Source organism: Alligator mississippiensis, chromosome 8 (assembly GCF_030867095.1).
Source record: "Alligator mississippiensis isolate rAllMis1 chromosome 8, rAllMis1, whole genome shotgun sequence".
Classification (NCBI taxonomy): Eukaryota; Metazoa; Chordata; order Crocodylia; family Alligatoridae; genus Alligator; species Alligator mississippiensis.
The window spans coordinates 80,369,089-80,390,625 of record NC_081831.1 but is presented as its reverse complement, the minus strand read 5'-3'; the positions used below and the strand labels follow the sequence as shown (position 1 = coordinate 80,390,625).

Sequence of the window (21,537 nt, the reverse complement as noted above, 5' to 3'; positions counted from 1 at the left end):
TGGACTTTACGAGGTTCAGTGCATAATATGTAATGTTCGTTTCTTGCCAGGCAAGCTCATTTAAATTTATTTGCATGTTTTGGAGAGAGGTTTTCCCTTTTGACATTTACTTGTGTTTCCATATTTTTCCCTAGTACTTCACTTCCTCTGAAATGTAATGTCCATGCATAGTGTGTTCTGCTACAGGTGTACTAGTTAATTGGCATAACTAAAACATGTATCATCTACCAAATGAAGCTTACACGTAAATCATAATCAGTAGATGATCTTTTGTAAACCTCAGGTATCACTTAATGAATATTATAGTATGAGTTGTATGCAACTAAATGGTGCTTTATGTTGTCCAAGCGATAACAGTTTAATAGTTAACTTTCCAAAGTGTTCCTCTAAGTCTACTATGCAGAAGGTGACTATATACCATTTTGCTGTAGATTATAAAATGGTGTCTGCATATTCTGTCCTTAGTCCAGGGCAGAAATTGGCCGTTGGAATTTACCTTTGGGCATAGATGGTACGTTCTGCAGTGCTGGAAAAGCACAAGAGAAGCAAAATAAATATTTCAGCAGATACATTGATAAAACCTCGCAACTTATTGCACTTGTAAGGTCCTGGTTTAGTGCAAACTGAATGTAAGATATGAGCCTGTAGAATACTTAGCCGCCTCCATTCCCCTTGATTGAATAATAGTTCCCTACTTCACAGTGGGGCTCTGAGCATACATCTATTAACGTGTTTGAGGCATTTGGTGACTACAGCGATAGCGAGGGGCAGAGGAGAACCTGCCGAGATAAAGCACGAGAAAGAAGAGGTGAAGGTATTCAGCAGGCTGTGTAGGATTAGGTCATAAAGCAGCTTGCCCCAAAATATTCTCCAGTCTCTACAGATTTGTGTACGTTCTCCACGGCTCTGGTATTTGAAATGCCTCTGAAACAGCAATAGATCTATCTGTAGTACCCTTGAGAAAAGTAGAGATATTCTCCCCATTTTACAAGTAGGGAATGGAGCTGCGTGGAGATTGTCATCTGCTCATGGCCATGAAGGAATTCTGGCAAAGTCAGAAATGGACTCAGGACCTTGAGTCTCATGACATTGTCCTAACTACTTGATCGGCCTTCCGTTCTCCTGTAGGGCCTTCATCACAGGGCCTTCAGATTTTAATTCATTTAGCTTTGTGTGTGGACTGATTGGCCATTACATTTGTGAAACTCTTACTTCAAAGCTTGTTTTTACAGAATTTGGAATACTAAAAAATTAGATTTTTTTTTTGTACTTTGTATATAAAATCTTGTATATGGCATAGATGAAAACTTGTTTATCCTCCCTAAGTGCTGCTCTGATTGAAAACTTTATCTCCTTTATTTTTATTAAAAGATACCGTTCAGTATAAGAAACTTCCCCAGCAGCTTACCCTAATTAGAACAGTTCAGACTTACCACAGTTCAGGATTTTTAAAACAATACATGTATCACATTGAAATAAATTACTTATTCCTAACCTAAAAACAAATGGAAAATACTTAACTTCTTAGTCTTAGTATAAAGAATTTTTTTAGTTTTGTGTCCAACTTAAATACACACCTTCTGTATCCCAAATATAGGCTGCTGAAACATTCAGAAGTATACAGAAAACGTCATGTCTAAACATTCATTTAATTTGAAATTGAGTATGGTTCCAGATTTTATGAAGCCTAAATGTATACCATGAAAGGATGATTGGTTTTGAATGCCAACAGGCTTTCACATGTAATCTCCTCTGCATCGGTAATTTAGTGAGTTTTACATTAATAATTTGAGTCATGGGGAAGTTATTTTGCTGCTTTAACACCACAGATGTACATTTCTATGGCATGGAGTTTTTGTTCTTTTTATGCTGGGTTCATTTCTATTTCTTGGTTATAAGTGAAAATATTGTAGGGGAAGCTTTGTGGCTTGACCAAATACCTTTCCAAAGATTCAGTGCAGTTTGGTTACAGGGGTCTTTTATAAATTATTATGATAGAAGAAATCCTCGGGGATCCAGAGGAACAAAAAACATTCATGTTGCCTTGTGATCATACATCTTAAATGATTAACTCCACAGCCTTTGCGTTTCAGCCTCTGCTCTGTGTCGGGTCACTAGCGCAGACCTGAGGAGATGCAGGTGTAGTAAGGTGTTACAGGATGATCCAGGGGCTGATTCTGCATTCCCGTTCCAGTGGTGTCTTGCAAGCTCGGGCCTCAAAGGTGTTCCACGTGCTCTCTGAGTGAAAGGAGAAGACATGTATGTCCTTAGGTGGTGATGGAATTTTTCGCCTCTGTATATGAATTAACCTTAGGAGGGTTTGAATTTGTTTCAGAAGCAAAATGCAGGTTTGAGAACCACTGCTGTTTGCAAAATAATTTCCAGACTCTGTAAAGATGCTGGCATGCAGCTGGGTCCCAGACCTGAAAGAGACAACTCTGGGAGAGGCAGAAGCTGTGTGAAGACTGGGGAGGAAAACGGGCACGTGAAGAGACAAAGGTGAGGTTTTCTTTTTGTTTTTTTAATGGGGAAGTTGTTTTTAGGGAGGGAACAAACTAACAGGAATCAAGTAACAGAGCTGTCTGGTGTCACTTGGGCTGGTGCCTGGACCAGAGCTGATTTGGATTGCTACAAACTCTTCAGGGCAGACATGCTTTTGTTACGCTTCATCCTCTTCTCAGTTCATCAGATGCTGAGGCTTTAAAACATCTCTGAATCACATTAAAACAGAAGCAGGGCAGACAGCAGACCTCAGGTCCATCATGCTGTGTTAGTCCAGATGTAAATGCATCGACCCTGTCCTCAATCATCAGCATTTAACTAACGTCACTGGTTGTTGCAAAGGAAATTTGGTGTCTTCAACCAGTCAATTCACCTGCCAGCGTCTTAAATAATCTTCAATTTGCCTACAGCGAGTTGTTCAGTACAGGATTCAGGGTTCAAGGTCTCTTCCATGCGGTATGGGTGTGTGAATAGTGGTCGGGGGGAGGGTTTTGGTGACTACAGTGATAGCAAGGGGTGGAGGAGACTGCCGAGATAAAGCACGAGAAAGAAGAGGTGAGGGTATTTGGCTCACAGTGTAGGATTGGGTTATAAAGCAGCTTGCCTCCAGATATTCTCCAGTCTCTACAGATTTGTGTAGGTTCTCCATGGCTCTGGTATTCGAGTTCCTCCCAAACAGCAATAGATTTATCTTCAATACCCTGCACTGTCACAAGTGCAGCCAGAAAAATAATAAATAGCAAATGTTCTCTTGGTTCAGTATGTAGGTCTACCTGTATTGCCAACCCTAAGCACACCTGTCTATGGAAATTTGGCTGTGTGACCAGATAGTTCCTCTGGCATCCATCACCCAGTTTATACCACCTGAAATCGCATTGACTCCGATGGAAATGAAAACAGGATATAAATCAGTACAGGATTTGGCCCAAACAATTGTAAACTCGCTATATTAGCGGTAACATGGTAAACCAAAGTCACCTGGAGTTGGCACCCTCCCAACATACTTATTTCTGTTTGCTTAATCCAGGGGATGTTCAAATGCTGCGTGGGCGCAGTCGTTGCCGGTGCAGTCGCTGCATTTTGCAGAGAACATCGCCCTCTGCTGAACGCTGCCTGTTGGAGACGTGGTCGAGCTGGATGGGCAAAAGCCTTTGGGCAGGATTTTCACGAGTGCTCGTGTTGGCCCAGCTGCGCTTCTGCTGAATTCGAGAGACAATTCCCAGCGACTTCAGGAGGAAGAGGGTTAGGGTTATTGGCAGGCTGAGCACTTTGGGAAAGCCCAAACGGCCTGGGGGCAAAATGGGTGCTGTCACGGAGCCGTGGATAGAGACGCTGGAGAGGATTCCCTGGCTCCGCAAAGGTTGACCCCGGGATTTTCCTAGGGCTGGGTGGCAGTCCGAAAACAGAGTGAGGATTGTGTCAGTTCTGTGTTACTGAATTCTGGTGTCAAAGCATTTGATCGCTTTTTCTTTCCATGTGTAGTAAACCCTTCTGTTCTCTCTGTTGTTTGACTTAAATGCCTGGGGTAAATTGCAGGGGTTTGGTTTGTAGCCGTGTTGGTCTAAGGACATAGGCAGACAAGGTTCCTTGGGTGAATTTGATATCTTTTATTTCTGGGCAAAATCATAAGCTCTGCATACTCATTCAGCAGGGAGGGAGGCCCATAAGCTTGCACACACCTGGGGGAGGGTCTCTGGGACCATCCTGACACCCCAGGGTTTTGTCCCAGACACCATATCCCTTCCAAGGAATTATTTTCACTTACAGAAGAGCAGCAAAAGCCAGATCTTCAGCAGCATTCAGTCTTTTTTTTTTCCAATTTGTGACCCAATCACTTGATTTCTGAAGTTTCCAACAAATAAGCAGCACTAAGGTGTGCTAACCCTCACAGAGGGAGGCGCCTTTGAAAAATGGTCCTTGCATTTATCACAGGTTTTTCCTTTCAGCGTCTCTCTCGGTTTCTTGCTCCTCTCTTCTTTCTTCCCACTCCCAGAAACAGGCAAAAATATTCTAACCAGAGGCATTTGACCAGAAAAATAATTTCATATTAGGAAGGTCACATATTGGATGATGTAACTTTCCAGGTTCACGGCAGTATAACCTAGTTGGCTTTCTTGCTTGCTATGGATTACAAACTACTTGGCCTATTGGCATCTTGCATCTGGCTTCCTTCCCCTCATCTCTGATACGTCTCCTGTTGCACACTCAAGGAAAAATGCTTTTCTTATGAGAGGTAAGGATGTGTTTTTGCTCGTGCACAATGTAAAGTGAGAACTTGGCCTCTTATCAGATGGCTTACATGAGAAAAACCTACGGGGAGTTTTTATTTGGAGCGATGCTCTGAGGCTGATGCCTTCCGTTGTTTGATGGGAATCCCACCTGTGTTCAGGAAGGGGGTTGCGTGAAATAAATGCAGCTGCCGCTTTTGTGATGGCTGGCAGGAACTTGCTTTTCAATTAACAAAAAAAAATGTTTAAAATTGTCTTTTTCTCCCATCACAGCGAGTTCCTTTTCCAGAACCACTGAGGCACCACTTCATCGGGGAGCTCGGTTGTCATTTTGTTTGCTGCAGCAGGCTTTGCTGGATCATCCCTTGCTGCGACTTGGATTTTGTTCTCCCTGGTGGCTGCATACCTTCCACATCTTCAGCCAAAGCCGGGATGAAATTATCTCGCCCTGCTTTGCACCTCTCCCAGCTTCACAGCATAGACACTATCATCCCCTCTGGAGACAATTGGAGCGGATGCCTGCTTGGCGTCCGCTCAAGTCACCACCTCATGTAGTCAGAGGAAACGCTGTTGATGAAAGGAGGCACTTCCTGCCTCCACACCCTCTGCCCAGGACTTTCATCAGTGCTCCCAGCACGGCGAGGCATAAAATCTGAATTACTTATGTGTATTACCCTAGTGCCTGGGAGCCCCAGTCATGGCCCAGGATGCCATGGCAGTAGGTTCTGCATAACCACCAAATGCAAAGTCCCTGTTGCAAGGTGCTTACAGTCTGCATGATGAGATAAAGCAACTGAAACAGAGTACAAGTGAGCTTTGGCCATTCAAGTCCCCATAACGGGCTGTGGTCTGTGTGTGAGCTGACTTTGTAGAGAAAAAGTCAAAGGCCAGCTCTAAGGAAAGAGCTGAAATAAGACAAGGTTGCTGGGTGAATATTTACAACGCGCTCTTCCCAAGTGCGAAAGCAGTGTAGGAGAGCCCGGAGCACCTGGCCAGGGAAGAGAGGCAGCGGGTGCTATTAATGTGAACATAAAATATTGGTATTAGTGCATGTCTGCCTGAGTCTTTGGACTGAAGGAAATCAAAAAGCAGAAGGGAGTGGTTGATTTGTCTGAGCTAGACCTTGTCTTCCAAACCCACCTGCTATAAACCCCTTCAGCGACTGATCAAACTCTTTAAAAGTGGCCGAGAATCTGGTCTGCAATTGGGACGCTCGCCTACAGCCCCATTACTGCAGTGGCTGGGAGCCTCCCAATTTCCTGCCTAAATTAATTCATAGCCAGCTTAGACCGTCGGCCAACATTATTGTTTAGCTTCAATAGTTCTTTTCGCTCTGTGACGTGCATGTCTTTAATGTATTTACAGGCTGCAATCCTAACTGGTAGCAGTTTTTGTTTTGTGAGTCCAGACTCGGGCTCTAGCCATCTTTCTGAAGCACTGTAAAACCTTCTTATGTGGGCAGGCGTTTGGCAAACAGCGCTAGGCTAAGACATTGTTTAGGGGGTCTCTTCCATGCTGGTACTCTAGTTCCCTTTTATGATGTTCTGCTTATAAGTGATTCTGCTCTCTTACTATAAGCTGTCCTGAACCCTCATTGAAGAGGGTGTCATAGAAATGGAATAAATAAGCCAAGCTCTGCTTGTCTCCCGTTGCAAAATCACCCTGTGGATCCCTCTGCACCTCTTCCAGCCTGGGTTCAGCTTTCCAACGTGGCTGATTTCTCATGCAGCACCATATCACTTCTTTAGTGAAAAACCTCTCCGCTGGAGTTATCAAACGTGTCTTCGAAGAGACAGAACCATGGCTCCCAACACATCACTATGTGTCTGTTTATTTACACCATATTATGTTGTTAAATATTCTTTTAAATGTGCCATGGGCAAATATGTTCCCTATTTTTAAGCAAGGTGGGCGTGCTTTCTCTCATTTTTTCTATCGGCTGCATGTATTCACTGAGATTGTTGCTTTATTCCCCCCCTCTCAGTTGAAGTGTAACATCTCATACCCAGGGGACCTCCGATTTAAAAAATCCCCAATTTTCAGTTTTAAAAGAAGTAACCCCACATCCACACTTTTCCATGACTTAAATGAAACACCACTAAGATAGATATAGATATCATATAGCTAGTAGCTAGCTAGCTATATGATAGCTATCCATCTATTTATATGATATATCTATATATCTGTATATAGTGGTGTATACCTATACGTTATATATCTATATAATATAGATAGATATAGCGGTGTTTCCTTTTAATCATAGAATCAGTATATCTTTCTATAAATGGTATTTCATTTAATCATGGAAAAATGTCTATTTGGGGTTGCTTTTTTTTAACTGAAAATTGGGGATTTTCTTAAATCAGAGAAAACCAGGATTCTTGCTCATAACAACCCATGTCAGGAGGTGCATTTCCTGTGGCAGAGGACAGATGCTGAAGGAGAGGGTAATCTGCTCTATTATGGGTCTTTTGCTTCATAACTTCTAGGCTCCACGGTACCACCTTTTTCATATGAATATCTCTTTACAACTATAAAACAAGGTGGTACAGTTTGATCAGGCTCAGAAAAGCAACCGATTCTCTCCGTGTGTAAGACTGAGCCACGTGCTGTACTGAGAAGGTTTTGTTGTGGAACAACTGAAGCTGCAAGGGCTGGACTTGGACGTCTGTCTTGAACAAAATAGTCACGTTTTCACTGCTTATTGTTAGTAATGCTGTAAAAAAATGATCTTAGACGGCAGATTTGGGAAGGGGGGCCGGCGGTCTGGAACCTCTTTCGACTCACCCACCGAACACATCTCATATGAAGTAAGTGAGGAAAGAAGCACAGAATTCAGAATTACTGAATGACTCTATCGCTCCTCTGATTAATTCTACTTTACATTTTTCACTAAAAATCGTTATTCAATGACTGCCGTTGAAATGCCCATGAATATGAAATGACTATTTTTTACAGAGCGAGTAGGAAATATTTTATGTGACTAGGGTCCTCAGTTTGCACATGCAAGTGAAACAAAATCCAGTTATCCGCCTGACTTGCTGCTTCGGTCAAGGAGTTAGATGGTCAACTACTGGAATTTGTGCCCATGCAGACCTGCGGGCACGAGACTGCCCACATCAAGGAGGGTCTCTATTTCAAATCAAGTCTCAATTGCGAACACATACTTAGGTTTTCCAGCTGTACGGATTTTACGCTGTTACTCATTTACTCCCGTAAAGAGAAAGAGTAAGAGTGAAAGTGTAATACTCACAAAAGAGTGTATTAAATCAAGGCTTTTTTTTTCCCCTTAGGGTTTACAAAGCCTTGTTTTCCGCTACTGAATGTGATTTTTTGAAGTCGAAAGCTTTAAAAAGTGTGAAGCCAGTAACTTGCAGGCGTGTTTAAATAGTGGATGCAGCGTTGTGTTCTGCTTGCTGATGTTGCGCTGCACTGAACAGAAAGGCAATGTCAGCTCCTCCAGGAATGTTATGTAGGGCTATCTAAAGGTTATTACACCATGGGTCAGATCCTGCTGCCCTTCCTATACAGGCAAGCTTGTTGAATTCTCCCCATATACAAAGTGCAGGATTTGTTCTCCATATCTTCATGGGACAGCACCTCTGCTGTGAATTCACCATCAGAAAGTACTTCCAAATTTTGAGTTCACGTCCAAAATTGGACTTGTTGCCCCATGGTACCAGCTGTGCCTCCCAGCACCTCATTTCACCTTTTAAAATGCAGTATATTGAATCCTAAAATGATGCTTCTTCACCTGTAATGGTGCCTGCTGCAGGCTGTGCTTTTTGCTTTGAATTAATTCCTGCTTTCTACAAAATGTTCCAACGCCATCGCAGATCCAGACTCGGTACAGTGCGGCCAGTGCTGTGAAAAGAGGAAGAAAAGTCAAGCTTTTGCTGTCCTATGAAAGCTCTGGAAACTAGGCATTGTCCTACAGCAGTTCCCCAGGCTTGGAGCAGGTGTCATGATCAGGTGCTGATCCCAGCTGCCGGCTGGGGCTCGCTCCATCTGTCTCTCCCTTTCCTCCTCCTGCAATCCTGTCCTCCAGCACCTCGTCCCCCCATGTTTTCCACGGCCCCACGCCCTCTGTGCTGTCCTGTCCTCATGCATTTTCTCACGTGTCCAAACCACCACCTCTTCCAAGCTCATGCACTGCTTCAACCATCACGTCTTCATCCCTTTTTCATTAAAACTCAAGGCTCGGATCCCTGTCCTTCACCTAGGGCCATTTCAGTCCCACTCCACCCTTCTCCTTCCACCTCTGCAGGCTGCAACCTCGGTGATTTTTCTCCAGCCCTTCCTTGCTCCTGATCCCCCAGCCAAGATATTTAAGCCCACCATTTAGCTCATCTCCTCCTCTTCACTCTTCCACCTGAATTATTAATCAGGTCGTGTCATTAGTGAGACATGCTTTTTAGACTACATCTTTGCCCCAACCCTAAACTGGAGGGGGGGTGGAAATTTTTGTCAAAGACAAGGCAGGTCTTTCCATTGCTGCCTGCCTTTCATTTCCAAAGCGATTTCCTAGCAGAAGTAGAACCGGGCTGGTGAGCAAAATAAATGCAATCTTAGGGGCTTTTAACAAAGCAAGCAGGGCTGAAAGGTAAGAGGATGGGGAAAGCACCACGACTTTCTTTGAGTTGGAGGAGTTGGAGTAACTTCGCCTTTCCAGCACCGAGCCCTGGAGTGATCCTTTACGCTCATTTTCAGCCTTGCACCCACTAAAAACCCAACTCGCAGCCCTTGCTTAGCCTCCCCTCTGGAGCATCCCAGGCGACTGGAGCCGACCAGACCGTGAAGCCCAGGCTGGGGGTGCAGCACTTGGGAGCAGGAGGCGACGTTTCCGTGGGCAGAATTCACGGCTCGGTGCCGTGCTCGCTTCACCCCCGGCTGCACCGGGTTTCCCGGGGCTCGTGGAGGGCCTTCCCCTCCCCGGGGGCTGCTCACCTGGGCACGGCCCCGGGACCAGACCGGCCAGGAGACCGCGGGCGGCGGCACAACCCGCCCCTGCCCTGCGCCGCGCCCGGGACCGACCCGCCAGCGCGGACACACGAGCCAAGCGCGCGCTACCCCGGAGCGCGCCCAGCGGAGCGCGGGGAAGCGCGTCCCACAGCTCCCGCGGGTTAGACCTGCGCGGACACACGCGTTAAGCCCAGGGGAGCCCCCCACCCCGCTGCTATCCCGGGTTTGGACCAGTGCAGACGTGGGGGAAGCCCGAGGAAGGGCTTCCCACAGCTCCCCCCCCGATTTGGGCCAGTGCAGACACGAGGTAAGCCCGGGGAAGAACTCCCCACAGCTCCTATCTCGGGTTTAGGCCAGTGCAGACATGAGATAAGCCCGGGGAAAGACTCCCTACAGCTCCTATCTCGGGTTTAGGCCAGTGCAGACATGAGGCAAGTCCAGGGCAGGGCTCCCCACTTCTGCCATCTCGGGTTGGGTCCTGTGGGGACACGAGGCAAGCGCAGGGCAGGGCTCCCCCCATTATCCCAGGTCGGCCTCATGCAGACACAGGAGCCGAGTCCCCAGGGCTCCTCCCTGCAGGGCTGGCCCCGTGTGCACACACATTAAGCCGGGGAAAGGGCTCCCCAGAGCTCACCCTGTTGCTACCCTGGGTTTAGGCCCCTGTGGACACACGAGATAAGCGTGGGGAAGGGCTCCCTAGAGCTTGTCCAGTTGCTCCCCATTACTATCCCAGGTTTGGGCCCCTGCAGACACACGAGGGGTGTGGAAGGGCTCCCCAGACCTCCCTCCCAGTGGTGTTTAACCCAGGTTTGGGCCCCTGCAGACATACAAGGTGTGCGGAAGGGCTCCCCAGACCCCCCCCCTTAACCCACGTTGGGCCCCTTGGGGAGAGCAGTTTAACCCTTTGCAGGCCAAGCTGCTTGCACTGCTGGACAGGGCCACAGCAAGGACCCTGCTGCTCCCCCGTGCTAAGAGCACCCGTACACACACACACACACACACACACACACCACACCACGGGTTCTGCCTCTTGGGCCAGGCTTTATTGCGAAGAGGGCTACAGCAGGGCCAGAGACGCCGCCCCCCCCACCCCCTCGGAGGTGCTTGTGGGCTCCTGCGGCAGGCACCGAGATCCAGCCTCACTCAAGCAGCAATGCAATACTGGAGAGCAGCCAGGCAGTCCTCGACTCCAGTATTTACGTGCTGCTAGAGCACTGCTGACACGTCCGCTTGGAGAGGTGGCCCACACTTCCCGAGCCCCCCTCCGGCGGTCCGGTCCCAGCACCGGTGCTAAGACACGGGAGAAAGCATTGCACCATAAGGGGGAAAAAAAAAAAGAGGGTTACCTGGAGCAGCTGGCAGAAGCAAGGCTGTACCCTGCCTCCTCCTTAAGGGTCAAGTGCTTGGCCAATGGGGCGGGGGGGGGAGGGGAAGGTAAGAAACTAGTGAAATCTCTGCGGGTCAGACAGCAAAGCCCCAAGCCCCCTCGCAACATGCCAAGAGGCATGAAAAGGCAACGCTTGGTCTCTCGGCAAGGCTGGAAAGAAAAGCGCACACACGTGCAAGCGCAGAGCAAGCCGATCCACACGTACCTGGTTCAACTGACCTAAGAGATACGTGAGCGTGTGTTAGCTTCCACCTCTATGATACCCAGAAGCTCAATTTCTTGTCTTATCCTTGAGGTAATGAGGCAGCCCAGAATGGTCTGTATCTCCTTGTCCCTACAAACCATGATGTGCTGCTACATCTCCTCAAAGCCCAATGAATGTTGAAATCCCAAATGGTATTTTGATTTTTTTTTTTTTGGTTTAGTTTTGGGAAAGAGGGAAAAAACAAACAATAAAACAACTATAAGATGGAAGAGCGCTCTGCGATCAGAGGAAGGCATTTATAATGTCATGTTGGCAGTGTGTTCTTCACTCACGTGCTACCAGCCTGAAACTATAAGAGAACAAGTCGTTACACAAGAATACAGCGACTGCAAACATGCCTGAAAACAAAAAGTTAGACGCGGGAGCATTTTATTTGCCCAAAAATATGCCTAGTCGGCTTGCGGGAGCCCACTCTATTTTCAGGCTTGCCAGCCTGCGTCCTAATTCCTTGTGCAGGACTTCGTCCCCTTGCAATAGAGGCAATACAACACTGCCAGGTTACATTAGAGTTGTAAGGGATGGCTTGGATGGGGCTGATCCTGCCTTAGGCAGGGGGCTGGACTAGATGACCGCTGGAGGGCTGGCCCTTCCAGCCCTACTTCTCTAGGACTGTTTTTTGGCAGCTGGGTGCCAGGTTGAACGCTAAAGGGATTTCGCCAGGGGCGAGACCTGCCCTCAAAAATACTTAGGTAGCACACAAGATGTTGAATTTTCCTGTTTCCCTGAATTCTCCCAATTGAGATTGTCCAAATTCAGATTATTTCAGAACTTGGAAATGACTTTTTCTGTGCTTAGGCTATTAAGACCCATCTTGTTCAGATTTGCAAAACTTCTGCATTTAAATGTGAATAGAAGAAATCCCCCCCTCCTCAAAATTCCCACAATTTCAGTACTTTCCCTGCCCACGTAGACAGAGAACAAAATGCCTGTGAAGGAAAGGAGAGAAAATAATGTGTTTTGGTTTTTTTGATTCTCTAGATTGACTTTCCAGTCTGCAGCCTTAGGAGGAGTTACCCTGTTTATGCTGGCATAAAAGGTGATGAAGGTAAGCTTGATATTTCTGGGTATCCTTGAGATTTTTCCTAGCCATGTGATGAGATGGGATCATACTATCTTCCTCCTCCTTCCTCTGGTGTTTCAACAAGAATATTACAAATTCAAGCTGTAAGAGAACTCCCCCTTCACACATCTCCTATGCTATCACCCGTGTGCCAACACCCCAAATACCTCTGTGGGGTCCTGCTTATCTGTTCCCCACCCTTTTTATTTCTTAAAGCATAACTTAAGAATTTGGATGTCAAAAATTGTAATAGCCTGTACTGAATTAATGCAAACATAAATGTCTGGGGGGGGTTTTTTGTGTATTTTGTGTTCTCACGGCAATGCACATGCTATATACTCAAAAAGGGTGAAGGCTATTCTGCTGTCAGTAGCAAGTAACCTACATATACACATACAGGTAGACAGATCCCATTTTTATTCTTGTCCAGACTTTCTTTTCCTAAATGAGGCTTAGCTTGACTGGTCCTACCCATTGTCTTAGTTATTTTTCTTTTCTAAGGAGTGAATCATTTCAAATATGCCAAACCTCGTTCTAGACCTTTATTTTGCTTTTAAGATGACAGTCAGACTAAGGGTCTCAGGGATGTGCATAAAACTCAAATCCTAAACTAGCCGGGGATGACCTTTTCGGCAGGCATGACACAAAATTAGCACCCCCCCCCCCCCCTTCCCAAGCTCTACTCCGATCCCCTTGTTCTCCCTCCTCTGTGTGATTTGCTTCTCTGCTTTCAAGTCCCAGCCTGATCTACTGCTCTGCTTTCTGCCCCATCTGCCACTGCGCTGCCTGTCCCCTCCCTGATCTGCCAGGGCATGAGTGGCTGGCTGCCACCTGTGGTACCCATGCCACAGGCTGGCCACCCCTGTGACCTAAACCACGAAAGCAAATAAATTCTGCCTTTTCAAAAGGGAATCCTTCAAGCTCAGGTCTAAGCCACTGCAGTTCAAAGCAATCCCCCCCCCAGAGGAAGGTAAAAAAAGGTGAGGGGGAGGTGTGAGGGGGCAATTCTGCTTTGGGGTTTAGATCAGGGGAAGAGAGAGAGCAGTAGGTAAGTACATTACGTCGCTGACTTCCTGCCCCTGGGGCGGGGGCTGGACTCCAAGATCTTCCGAGGTCCCTTCCAGCCCTGATGTCTATGTGAGAGAAATTTAACCAATACCTATTTAAGCCAAAAGAACAATTCAAATGCACACGATTAAACCATCTCTTGCAGTATAGTTTAAATTTTTTTTTAAAAAACAAAACAAAAAAAAAATCGGCCACCTGCCATTTTAGGTTCTCAATAAATTGTATACAAACCAATGTCAAAGGATTTTCAGTAGCCATCTCTTTGAGGAAAATGGCTCCTCTTGCCAAGTACAGTGCCCAACCCTAGCAGCCGGATGCTCAGTTCAATGGGAATGCCACGTAGAGACGGCACCCCGTGGGATCCCACCCTGGAGGTGCTTCACCAGTGTCAGGGGATGTTAAGTTCATGTCCCCAACTCACCTTGACTGGATGCAAGGATGCATCAGTTTGTTCTGCAAACATGACTCCCTTTGGACACAATTTAACTTCTGTTTCAAAAGGAACTAGAAAAATAACACACACAAAAAAAGTTATGAAGCATGCCAACAGATACTGTACTTGAGGCAGACAACATACAGTGCAGTGCATCGAGTAATCACACTACAATCTTATTCTTGAGGCCCAGCTGTGTTCGTAAGAACAAAGACAGTTCAAAGCTCTGATGTGTGCTAACCTCCTTGGCTGGGGAAAACCAAAACTTCCCCCCCACCAGACAGAACATACTAAAAAAAAAAAAAGTATTGATGGTATCCTTCTCCTTCCTGACCCCCACCCCCGGGTTAATGTATAAGCTGGGTCTCCGGGACGTACAGTGAGAGTGACAGACTCGTGCTACATCAGGAAGTGTCCTGAATGCATATTAACACAAATAATCGTACCAGGCACATAACAGCAGGAAGACTGACATTTGCTATGCAGATACAAGACTGAAGTGAGAGTTGTGAGGACCAATTAACCCCCTTCATCTACCAGATAGGAGAAAATACCATGCAAAAATCTTGCACAAAAAAATAAAAGCAGTAGCACGACTCCCTGCACCTCTCTGCCCTGGAGGAGGCATCACAAGAGCAAGAGACTCGTGTTGCTTGAACAGACCCATCCTCCAGAGGAAGAGGAAAGTGCTGCTTGTGCGTGTTGATGTCAAAGCAGTGCCCCCCTTAAAACACAATTAAAAAGCACAGTCCACTTGGGCTGCAGTGGAGGGGACCAGATCGTGGAGCAGGGCCTGGCACCTCACTCCTGCAGCCAGCAGCTCACTAAGTCAGCAGAAGAGGAGGGGAGGGAGAAATAAAGTGAACAAACACACAGTGCTCTCTAGCAACACCCCACAAGCAACCCAGGAACTGCATTTCTTGGCTGGCAAGTTGCACACAGTCCTCAGCTGGGCGAGCAAGGCAGGCCAGCCAGAAATCAGTCACATAGGGAGACAGAGACCTGTGTCTGATCCACTTTCAGTGCACGGATCTAAAGCGCTTTGCGCATCTGAAAGCAACCAAGACTCTCAGCACCCTGCTCTGATCCATCTCTGAGCTTCGCACGGTCACCTGGCCGCTTCTTTTACTGCCACAAGTAAGAGACCACAACTGGAAAGAGGTAAACTCCAGAAAGAAAGGAGGGATGGACAATTCCCTGCAGCCAGCCATACACTAAGACTCCTGGAAAACGAGCACATCTGGATATGCAGAAATAAGCCAACACAAAATATGCTGGCTGTTGGGCAGAGAACACAATCAGCACACACACAAACACACAAAGCATAAAGAGGCATCAACTTAAAATGCAGAAACCCCCCCCACTCACATGGCACACACAGGGGAAACATTACATTAGAGGAATAAGGCATCCTGGGAAGGAAAGAAATAGTTGAGGCAATGACAGGAAAGACGCACAAATACACATAACTCCACTAACTTGCACGGTCTCCATTTCCATACGAGGTAGAGCCAAAGCCAAGAAAAAAAGTTAAGTGTTTCCTATACTGTTTGGTGTAAAATGAAGAGGTCTGCTACAAAACTGGTGTACAGGGGACACGTGACAAAGCACAAATTCAACCGTTATTTGTTTAAAAATAAAATAAAAAAGCCTTGGATGGAAAAAAAAAATAATCAAGAAGTGCATTTACTAATTTTTAAAAGGGTTTTAGAAGCCAAGTTGCCCTTTCACTGTGGTTCAAAAATAGAAATGCAGCAAATAAGACACTCATTTTGAAAATGATGACGAAACAGAAGTAAAGTGGAGAGTCCCATCCACTTAAATAGCTCATGGCTGCTTGTGCTCACTTTCATCTGTTTTAAAAATTTAAACAATTGAGTTGAGGCAGTGGAAAATATTAATATTCACAAATCTGGTTTATACCTAATTCATACCCAATCCTTCATCAAGTGCCATTTATTTTTAGCTATTGAATTCCCTGAGCAGCTCAACTCCCAAGACTCAGATTGAATTAGGGCTGTATGCAAAGAAAAAGGACGGTTACCCCAAATTAACAGCAAAACATGCCGATAGCAGAGGATGCTGGAGCATGTGTAATTTGTATGCACAATGTCATATCATTACCAAACACACTTCTGGCTTGGGAAACTTTTTTTCCCCCTGGTTAGCAAGATACCATATAAAAACGACGAGTGAAAAACATTTCAAAGTTGGATGACTCAAACTAGATGATAATGATGACTTAAAAAAAAAAATTTCCAGTCCATTCATATGGAGAACCCCCCCCCCCAAAAAACACTGATTGCCCACTTTTCCCACCATGAATCAACCTCTATAAAAACTCCTTATGAGCTAAACTTGGATTAGGTGCACGACTGAAATATCAGGACAGAAGGGTTGGGCCACTTTACAATAAGCCTCCCCCACTTTAAGTGCTTTTGAAACAAAAGGTGCTTCAGGTCACATTTGAAACAGAAAATCTGCTGTTCAAAAGCGCGAATCGTTTCACGTATTTATTTATTTTAACTCTCCTCAAGCTCCTCGTTTGCAGACACTCGGAGCATGCTAGGCACTCGAGTTGGTGTGAGCCACGGTGCTGGCAGGGCCTGTGGGATCAGGCCCCAACTTACTGCGCTCGAGACCGTCCGTAATAACCCGGTCGCGTTTCCAGGCTCCAGAGTTTTTCTTCAACGCTGCTGAAGGGATGAGAAGTCCGACGCCGCCCGTGACTTCCACTTTTTTGCACCGTCATCTCTCCTCCAGCTTTAAAAAACAACGTATGGATCGGGACGCTCCGCTCCTGCAAAGTGGGTTTGCGAAGAACAGAAAGAAAAGCGGTGGGTCCGGCTGGCAGGGGCGCAGCCGCCCGCCCCGGCCATTTGCACGACGCTCGGCTCGAACGCTTCCCTCTAAATCCGATTTTTATTTTTCAAAGTTTGCCGTCGGGCCGTGAAGCCCTGCCCTGCCTGGGGATGCCAGGCAGACGATGCTGCGGCCAGACAGATGTCAGGCCAGCCCCTCCGCAAAGGCACCCGCGCGCAGTCGCTACATTAATTTATTTAGAAACAAAATTTCAACTTGGCAAACTTGCACCGTTTTTTCCCCCCCTGGACACCGAGAAACTGCACTCGCGCGGGTCCCTTTTTCATGCTGTACAACTGGTGTTTTTTTCAGTTAAAAAAAAAACAAAATCCAATCAAATCAAAAAAATACAGAAGAATACATTTAAAAAAAAATAAATATATATAGATATATATCTCTCTCCTCCAGGATCCCAACTCACCTAATCCAAACGTCAAGTTTGCCAGGACAGTTGTATTTTCTGGATCAAACCGGTCCAGACAAACATCCACTTTTGAGTGGTTTTCGCTTCTTTGTAATTATTATTTAGCATCCTAGGATTTTATTCTTTACTTTTTTTAATTTTTGCATTGCTCTGTTACCTTGGCATCCCAACGGCTCCTGCTTCCAGCCAGACACCGAGGCGAATCCGTTTCCCCCGCCCAAAAAAAGGGATTTCAAATCCTCCGGGCAGGGGGGGGGGGGAGGAAAAAAAAGAGAGGGAATCTTTTTAGCGCCGGATCCAATTCTGCTTTTTTTTAAGAGGGAAAAAACAAACACCCCCTCCCCCCCTTGAAGCAGAGCAGGTCACAGCAACCAGACTGCACAAACTTTGGAGAAATAAAGAAAACTGGGGGGAAAAGGAGGGATTTGGGACCCCCCCAGGCTGGCAGGGCAGCATGCAGCAGGTTTCTGCCCTTCTCCCCGCCTGGGTGCGGCTTGCACCGCGGAGGGAGGGAGGGGGGGGGGTGTTTTCCACATTTCCCTCCTGTTTTGTAATGATGATTTTATTTTTTTTGCAATTTTTAATTTTTTATTTTTTTTTGCAATTTCGTTTGGGGAGATTTTGTTTGTTTATTTATTTTTTTGCAATGCTTTTTTTTAATTTTTTGCTTTTTTGGCATTTTGGAGCCTTTTGGGGAGGTCGTTTCCATGCAAAAAAAATGCCCAGCCCGCAGGCGTGCCCCCCGCGCTGCGCGGCCCTTGGCGGGGTGCGGCCGTGCGCCCCCGCGGAGCCCGCCCCGCCCGGCCCCGCGCGCCCTCCTCACCTCCTCGGCCACTCGAAAATGGCGCCGAAACCGAAAAAACTTCGCAAATTTCATTGTAGGCGCCTGCAAAGGCTGCTGGGAGCGCGGCCCCGCCCGCCGGGGCGGTGCACGGCCGGCCGGGGGCGGGGTGCACGGGGCAGGGCATTTGCAAAGTGGCCGTGCACGGCTGTGCTGCAAAGGGGCAGTGCATGGGTGCAATGCACAGGAGCAGTGTGCTTGCATGGGCGCGGTGTGCAGGGGGTGAGGTGTTTGCAAAGGGGTGGTGCATTTGCATGGGGTGATGCATGGGTGCATTGCATAGGGCAGGGGCAGGCCATTATTTTGGGCAGAAGACCACTTCCTGAGTTTTGGCAAGGCATCCAGGCCTGCATGATAGGCAGCCAGGGGCAGATAAATAATTGTCTAATTTTTTTAGGGGCCCGCAGGCTGCGTTTTGCCCACCCCTGGCATGGGGTGTTTGTAAGGGGCAGTGCAGGGGCGCATTGCACGGGGTGTTTGCATGGGGCAAGGTATTTGCAGAGTGGTCGTGCATGGGTGTGTTGCAAAGGGCAGTGTATTTGCATGGGTGTGTTACATTGCTCTGTGTGCCGCCCTTTGTATTTGCATGGGACAGTGCAGGGCACTGCATTTGCAAAGGGGCAGTGTGTCCGTGCAGTGTCATGGGCAGTGCGTGGGGTGATGCATTTGCAAATGGGCAGTGCATGGGGGCATGCTCGACCCGCTTCCCCGTGCCCAGGGCTGTGACTGTCTGTGCCAGGGCCTTGGTGGTCCCAGGGGGGTGTCATCTCCCAACCCCCCACTAATTCCTCAGCCTAGTCACCCCGCAGTGGGATCCCCTTGCCCAGTTGGCACCACCTGTTAATCCCATACAAGGTGCTGCCCGGGACAGCCGCTCATCACAGTGGGTTTCGGCTGCACGCTCCAGAAAAGAAAAACACAGCATCTTACCATTCATAAATCACCAGAGTCAGCCAGGTTTGACCCCCTCCCCAGCACCAAGGTTGGACACATCAAACATTTTCATTTTGGAAGAGGTCTCTGGACAGAGCAGGCAGCAGAGCCCGTGGTACTTGGGTAGCATCAAGGTTTGTCTTGGTCAGGATTTCCTTCTCATCCCAGTCCTGTGCACAAATGCTGCCCTGGTGTCCAGGCTACTGGGTTTTTGTAGGGACTGGGAAAAATTCCTGTGTGCGCTCATATATATATATTTTTTTTTTAAGCAACTTTTATGGCATGTAACTGCAGTCTAAGCATGTCCGCGCTGAAGAGCAAGGAAATGCCAAGTTTTAGGACAACTCAACCACCCCGGAGCTCGGTCGCATTACCCTGCAGCACCTTTATTTTGGCCCTGGCCGCACGCCCGCGCACCGGGATGGGGACCTGGCAAGCATCAGCGATAAGACGGCTGTGTGGCTCTGCCACATTCGTGATGTGTAGAGGGGGAAATGAAGCCAGGAGCATCGATGGCTAAATGCACCAAGTTAAGGGGAAGCACGTGAGTGTGATGCAAGTTTCCGTCTTGGAGGGTGACGGCGATGGACGTACGCGTGCAACATGTTTCCGTATCTCTTGGAGACACCCGGCAGCTCCTTGTGAAGGCGGAGCGCCTGTAGCTGACTATGAAATCATGCTGTGAGAGTATTAAGATATTAGTTAAGATGGGGCTTAGCTGGAGACCTGCAAGGTGGATCAGGGCCTGGCTGCAGAGGTAGCATGGGGTGGTGCTTAAAGAGGACGTGCCAGGCTAAAGAGAGGTTTCTGGCACCGTTCCTCCTCTAGAAACTCCTCTCATGCCGTATTTTCTTTGGCAGACACAGAACATATCCATGACATTTCCTGATGACATAACGCTGGGGGATCCTCAGTACAGAAGAATTGCATGGGCCTGAAGAATAACTTAATAGACCTGGGTTGAAGCTTGATAGTCCAGCGGGCAAAGTCCTGCCCTTAGGGACTAAAGGAGAATTTTTTGCTGTAAAGAGTTTCCCCCCTGTCTTGTGACGCACACCTGGGTGTTATGGGAAGAGCAGCCAGGTGAGGGTGTTTTTGAAGCTGGGCCCTCTCCCAGAGGGGCTGTTGCAAGGGGAAGAAGATGAGGCTTGCAGCTAGAAGCCTGGATGCTGATCTCAGCATGGGTCAAGTCCTTGAAGTCTCCCCCCTGACTTTGGGGGTCCCCGCCCAGGGCTCTGCTCCCATATCGAGGTGCTGGCGTGCGCTCGCAGGTGAGCGGTGGGACTCGTCTCCTTCTGCAGAAAACACAGACGGGCAAAACACGATTCTTCTGCAGCCGACCAAAACTGATAACAGCAGTGAAAATGGAAAAAAGTCTTACCACTAGAAAGTACTGCAGCCCTGTGCTTTTTCCACTCTCGATCTGAGTAATGAGCTGATGACTGCTGCTTTTGATTTAGAAGTCTTTTCCTCTTCCCCCCCCCACCTCCTTTTTTTGAAAGAAATGCAATCACTACCAAGAACTCTGTTGGGACTTCTTCTTTAAACAAATACTGTTTTTCTGGTTGGGTGTGCTCTATTATTTTCTTAATTATTCCTGGATTTCAGCCTGCTCCACCAAGAGTTTTCTCAGATGGCAGAAACAATTGGTCCCTTATTTATTTTTTTGTTTGTTTTTAGGAAGTGAAGAGCAAAAAATAGCCCTAATAAAAAGGCTCCGAACGTCCCATAAACTACAGCAGGACATGTTTTGCCAACAGTCACACCTCTTCATTCAGCTGCCTTAAATGCCCCTTTTCCCCCCCCCCCCCCCCCCCCCCCCCCCCCCCCCCCGCGTTGCTACTATTGTTTACTACGAGGAGTCCTCGTCCTCGTCCTCGTCCTCGTCCTCCCTGGCTGCCAGCTCTGCCGTGTCGGTGCAAAAGAGATCGGTGACCGCTCGCTCCCGCAGCGTCCGGGTCACCGCTGGCCTTTGTGGGCATGGAGTAAATGGGCGAGGAGACTTCACTGCCCTCTTGCACCCTTTTGTGGGTGGCTGATCATTTATTTTGGGTGGGCAAAGCCACCCAAAATAAATTATCTTCGCTGCCTGGCCTATACCTGTTCTGGGGAGGAAGGGAGGCTTTCGGCTGAGCAGGTGACCGGTCCAGCACCCTTTGTAACAGCCAAAATGAAAGCAGACAATGGGAAGACACGCCAGCATCAGTGAACCGGCATGCTGCGGGGGGAAGCTCGCCACACCATCTATCTCAGGGCCCGGAAAGTTGCAATGTGGACCGCGAAAGGCACTGGCTTAACATCAGCACAAGTGTCTGCCAAGATCAGATTATGTCACTTCTTTATGGTCTTGCTATGGTCTCCCGGGGAGAAAGGACTTGGCGTGCCGGATCTGCAGCGAGGGGAAGGCAGGGACGTCGTAGCAGGTGGGAGAGGGGGCTCGAGGCGGTGTTTGTCGGGGATGCTCCGTGCGCGCCGGCCTAGGGCAGGGATCTGTGCCGAGCTGGAAAGGCAGGTCCAAAATACCAAGCAACACTGCTCGGCTCTCCCCGCGCCCGCCACCTCCTGCTAACAC

The 21,537-nt window shown here is 47.7% G+C and overlaps 1 long non-coding RNA gene across 7 annotated transcripts; it reads right to left on the bottom strand.

Annotated features, from left to right (window-relative positions):
• Window positions 1-10,713: 10,713 nt before the first annotated feature.
• Window positions 10,714-18,101, bottom strand: LOC132252180 (uncharacterized). 7 transcript variants are annotated; one of them, XR_009464030.1, is made up of 4 exons: window positions 17,349-17,985; window positions 16,536-16,705; window positions 13,894-13,976; window positions 10,714-13,563 (listed from the first exon to the last, which is right to left on the bottom strand). It is a non-coding gene; the product is annotated as an uncharacterized LOC132252180 (long non-coding RNA). The 7 variants fall into 7 exon arrangements; XR_009464032.1 differs by having other exon boundaries at window positions 10,714-13,537; XR_009464029.1 differs by adding an exon at window positions 18,015-18,090 and having other exon boundaries at window positions 10,714-16,705; window positions 17,349-17,430.
• Between the last annotated feature and the right edge of the window lie 3,436 nt (window positions 18,102-21,537).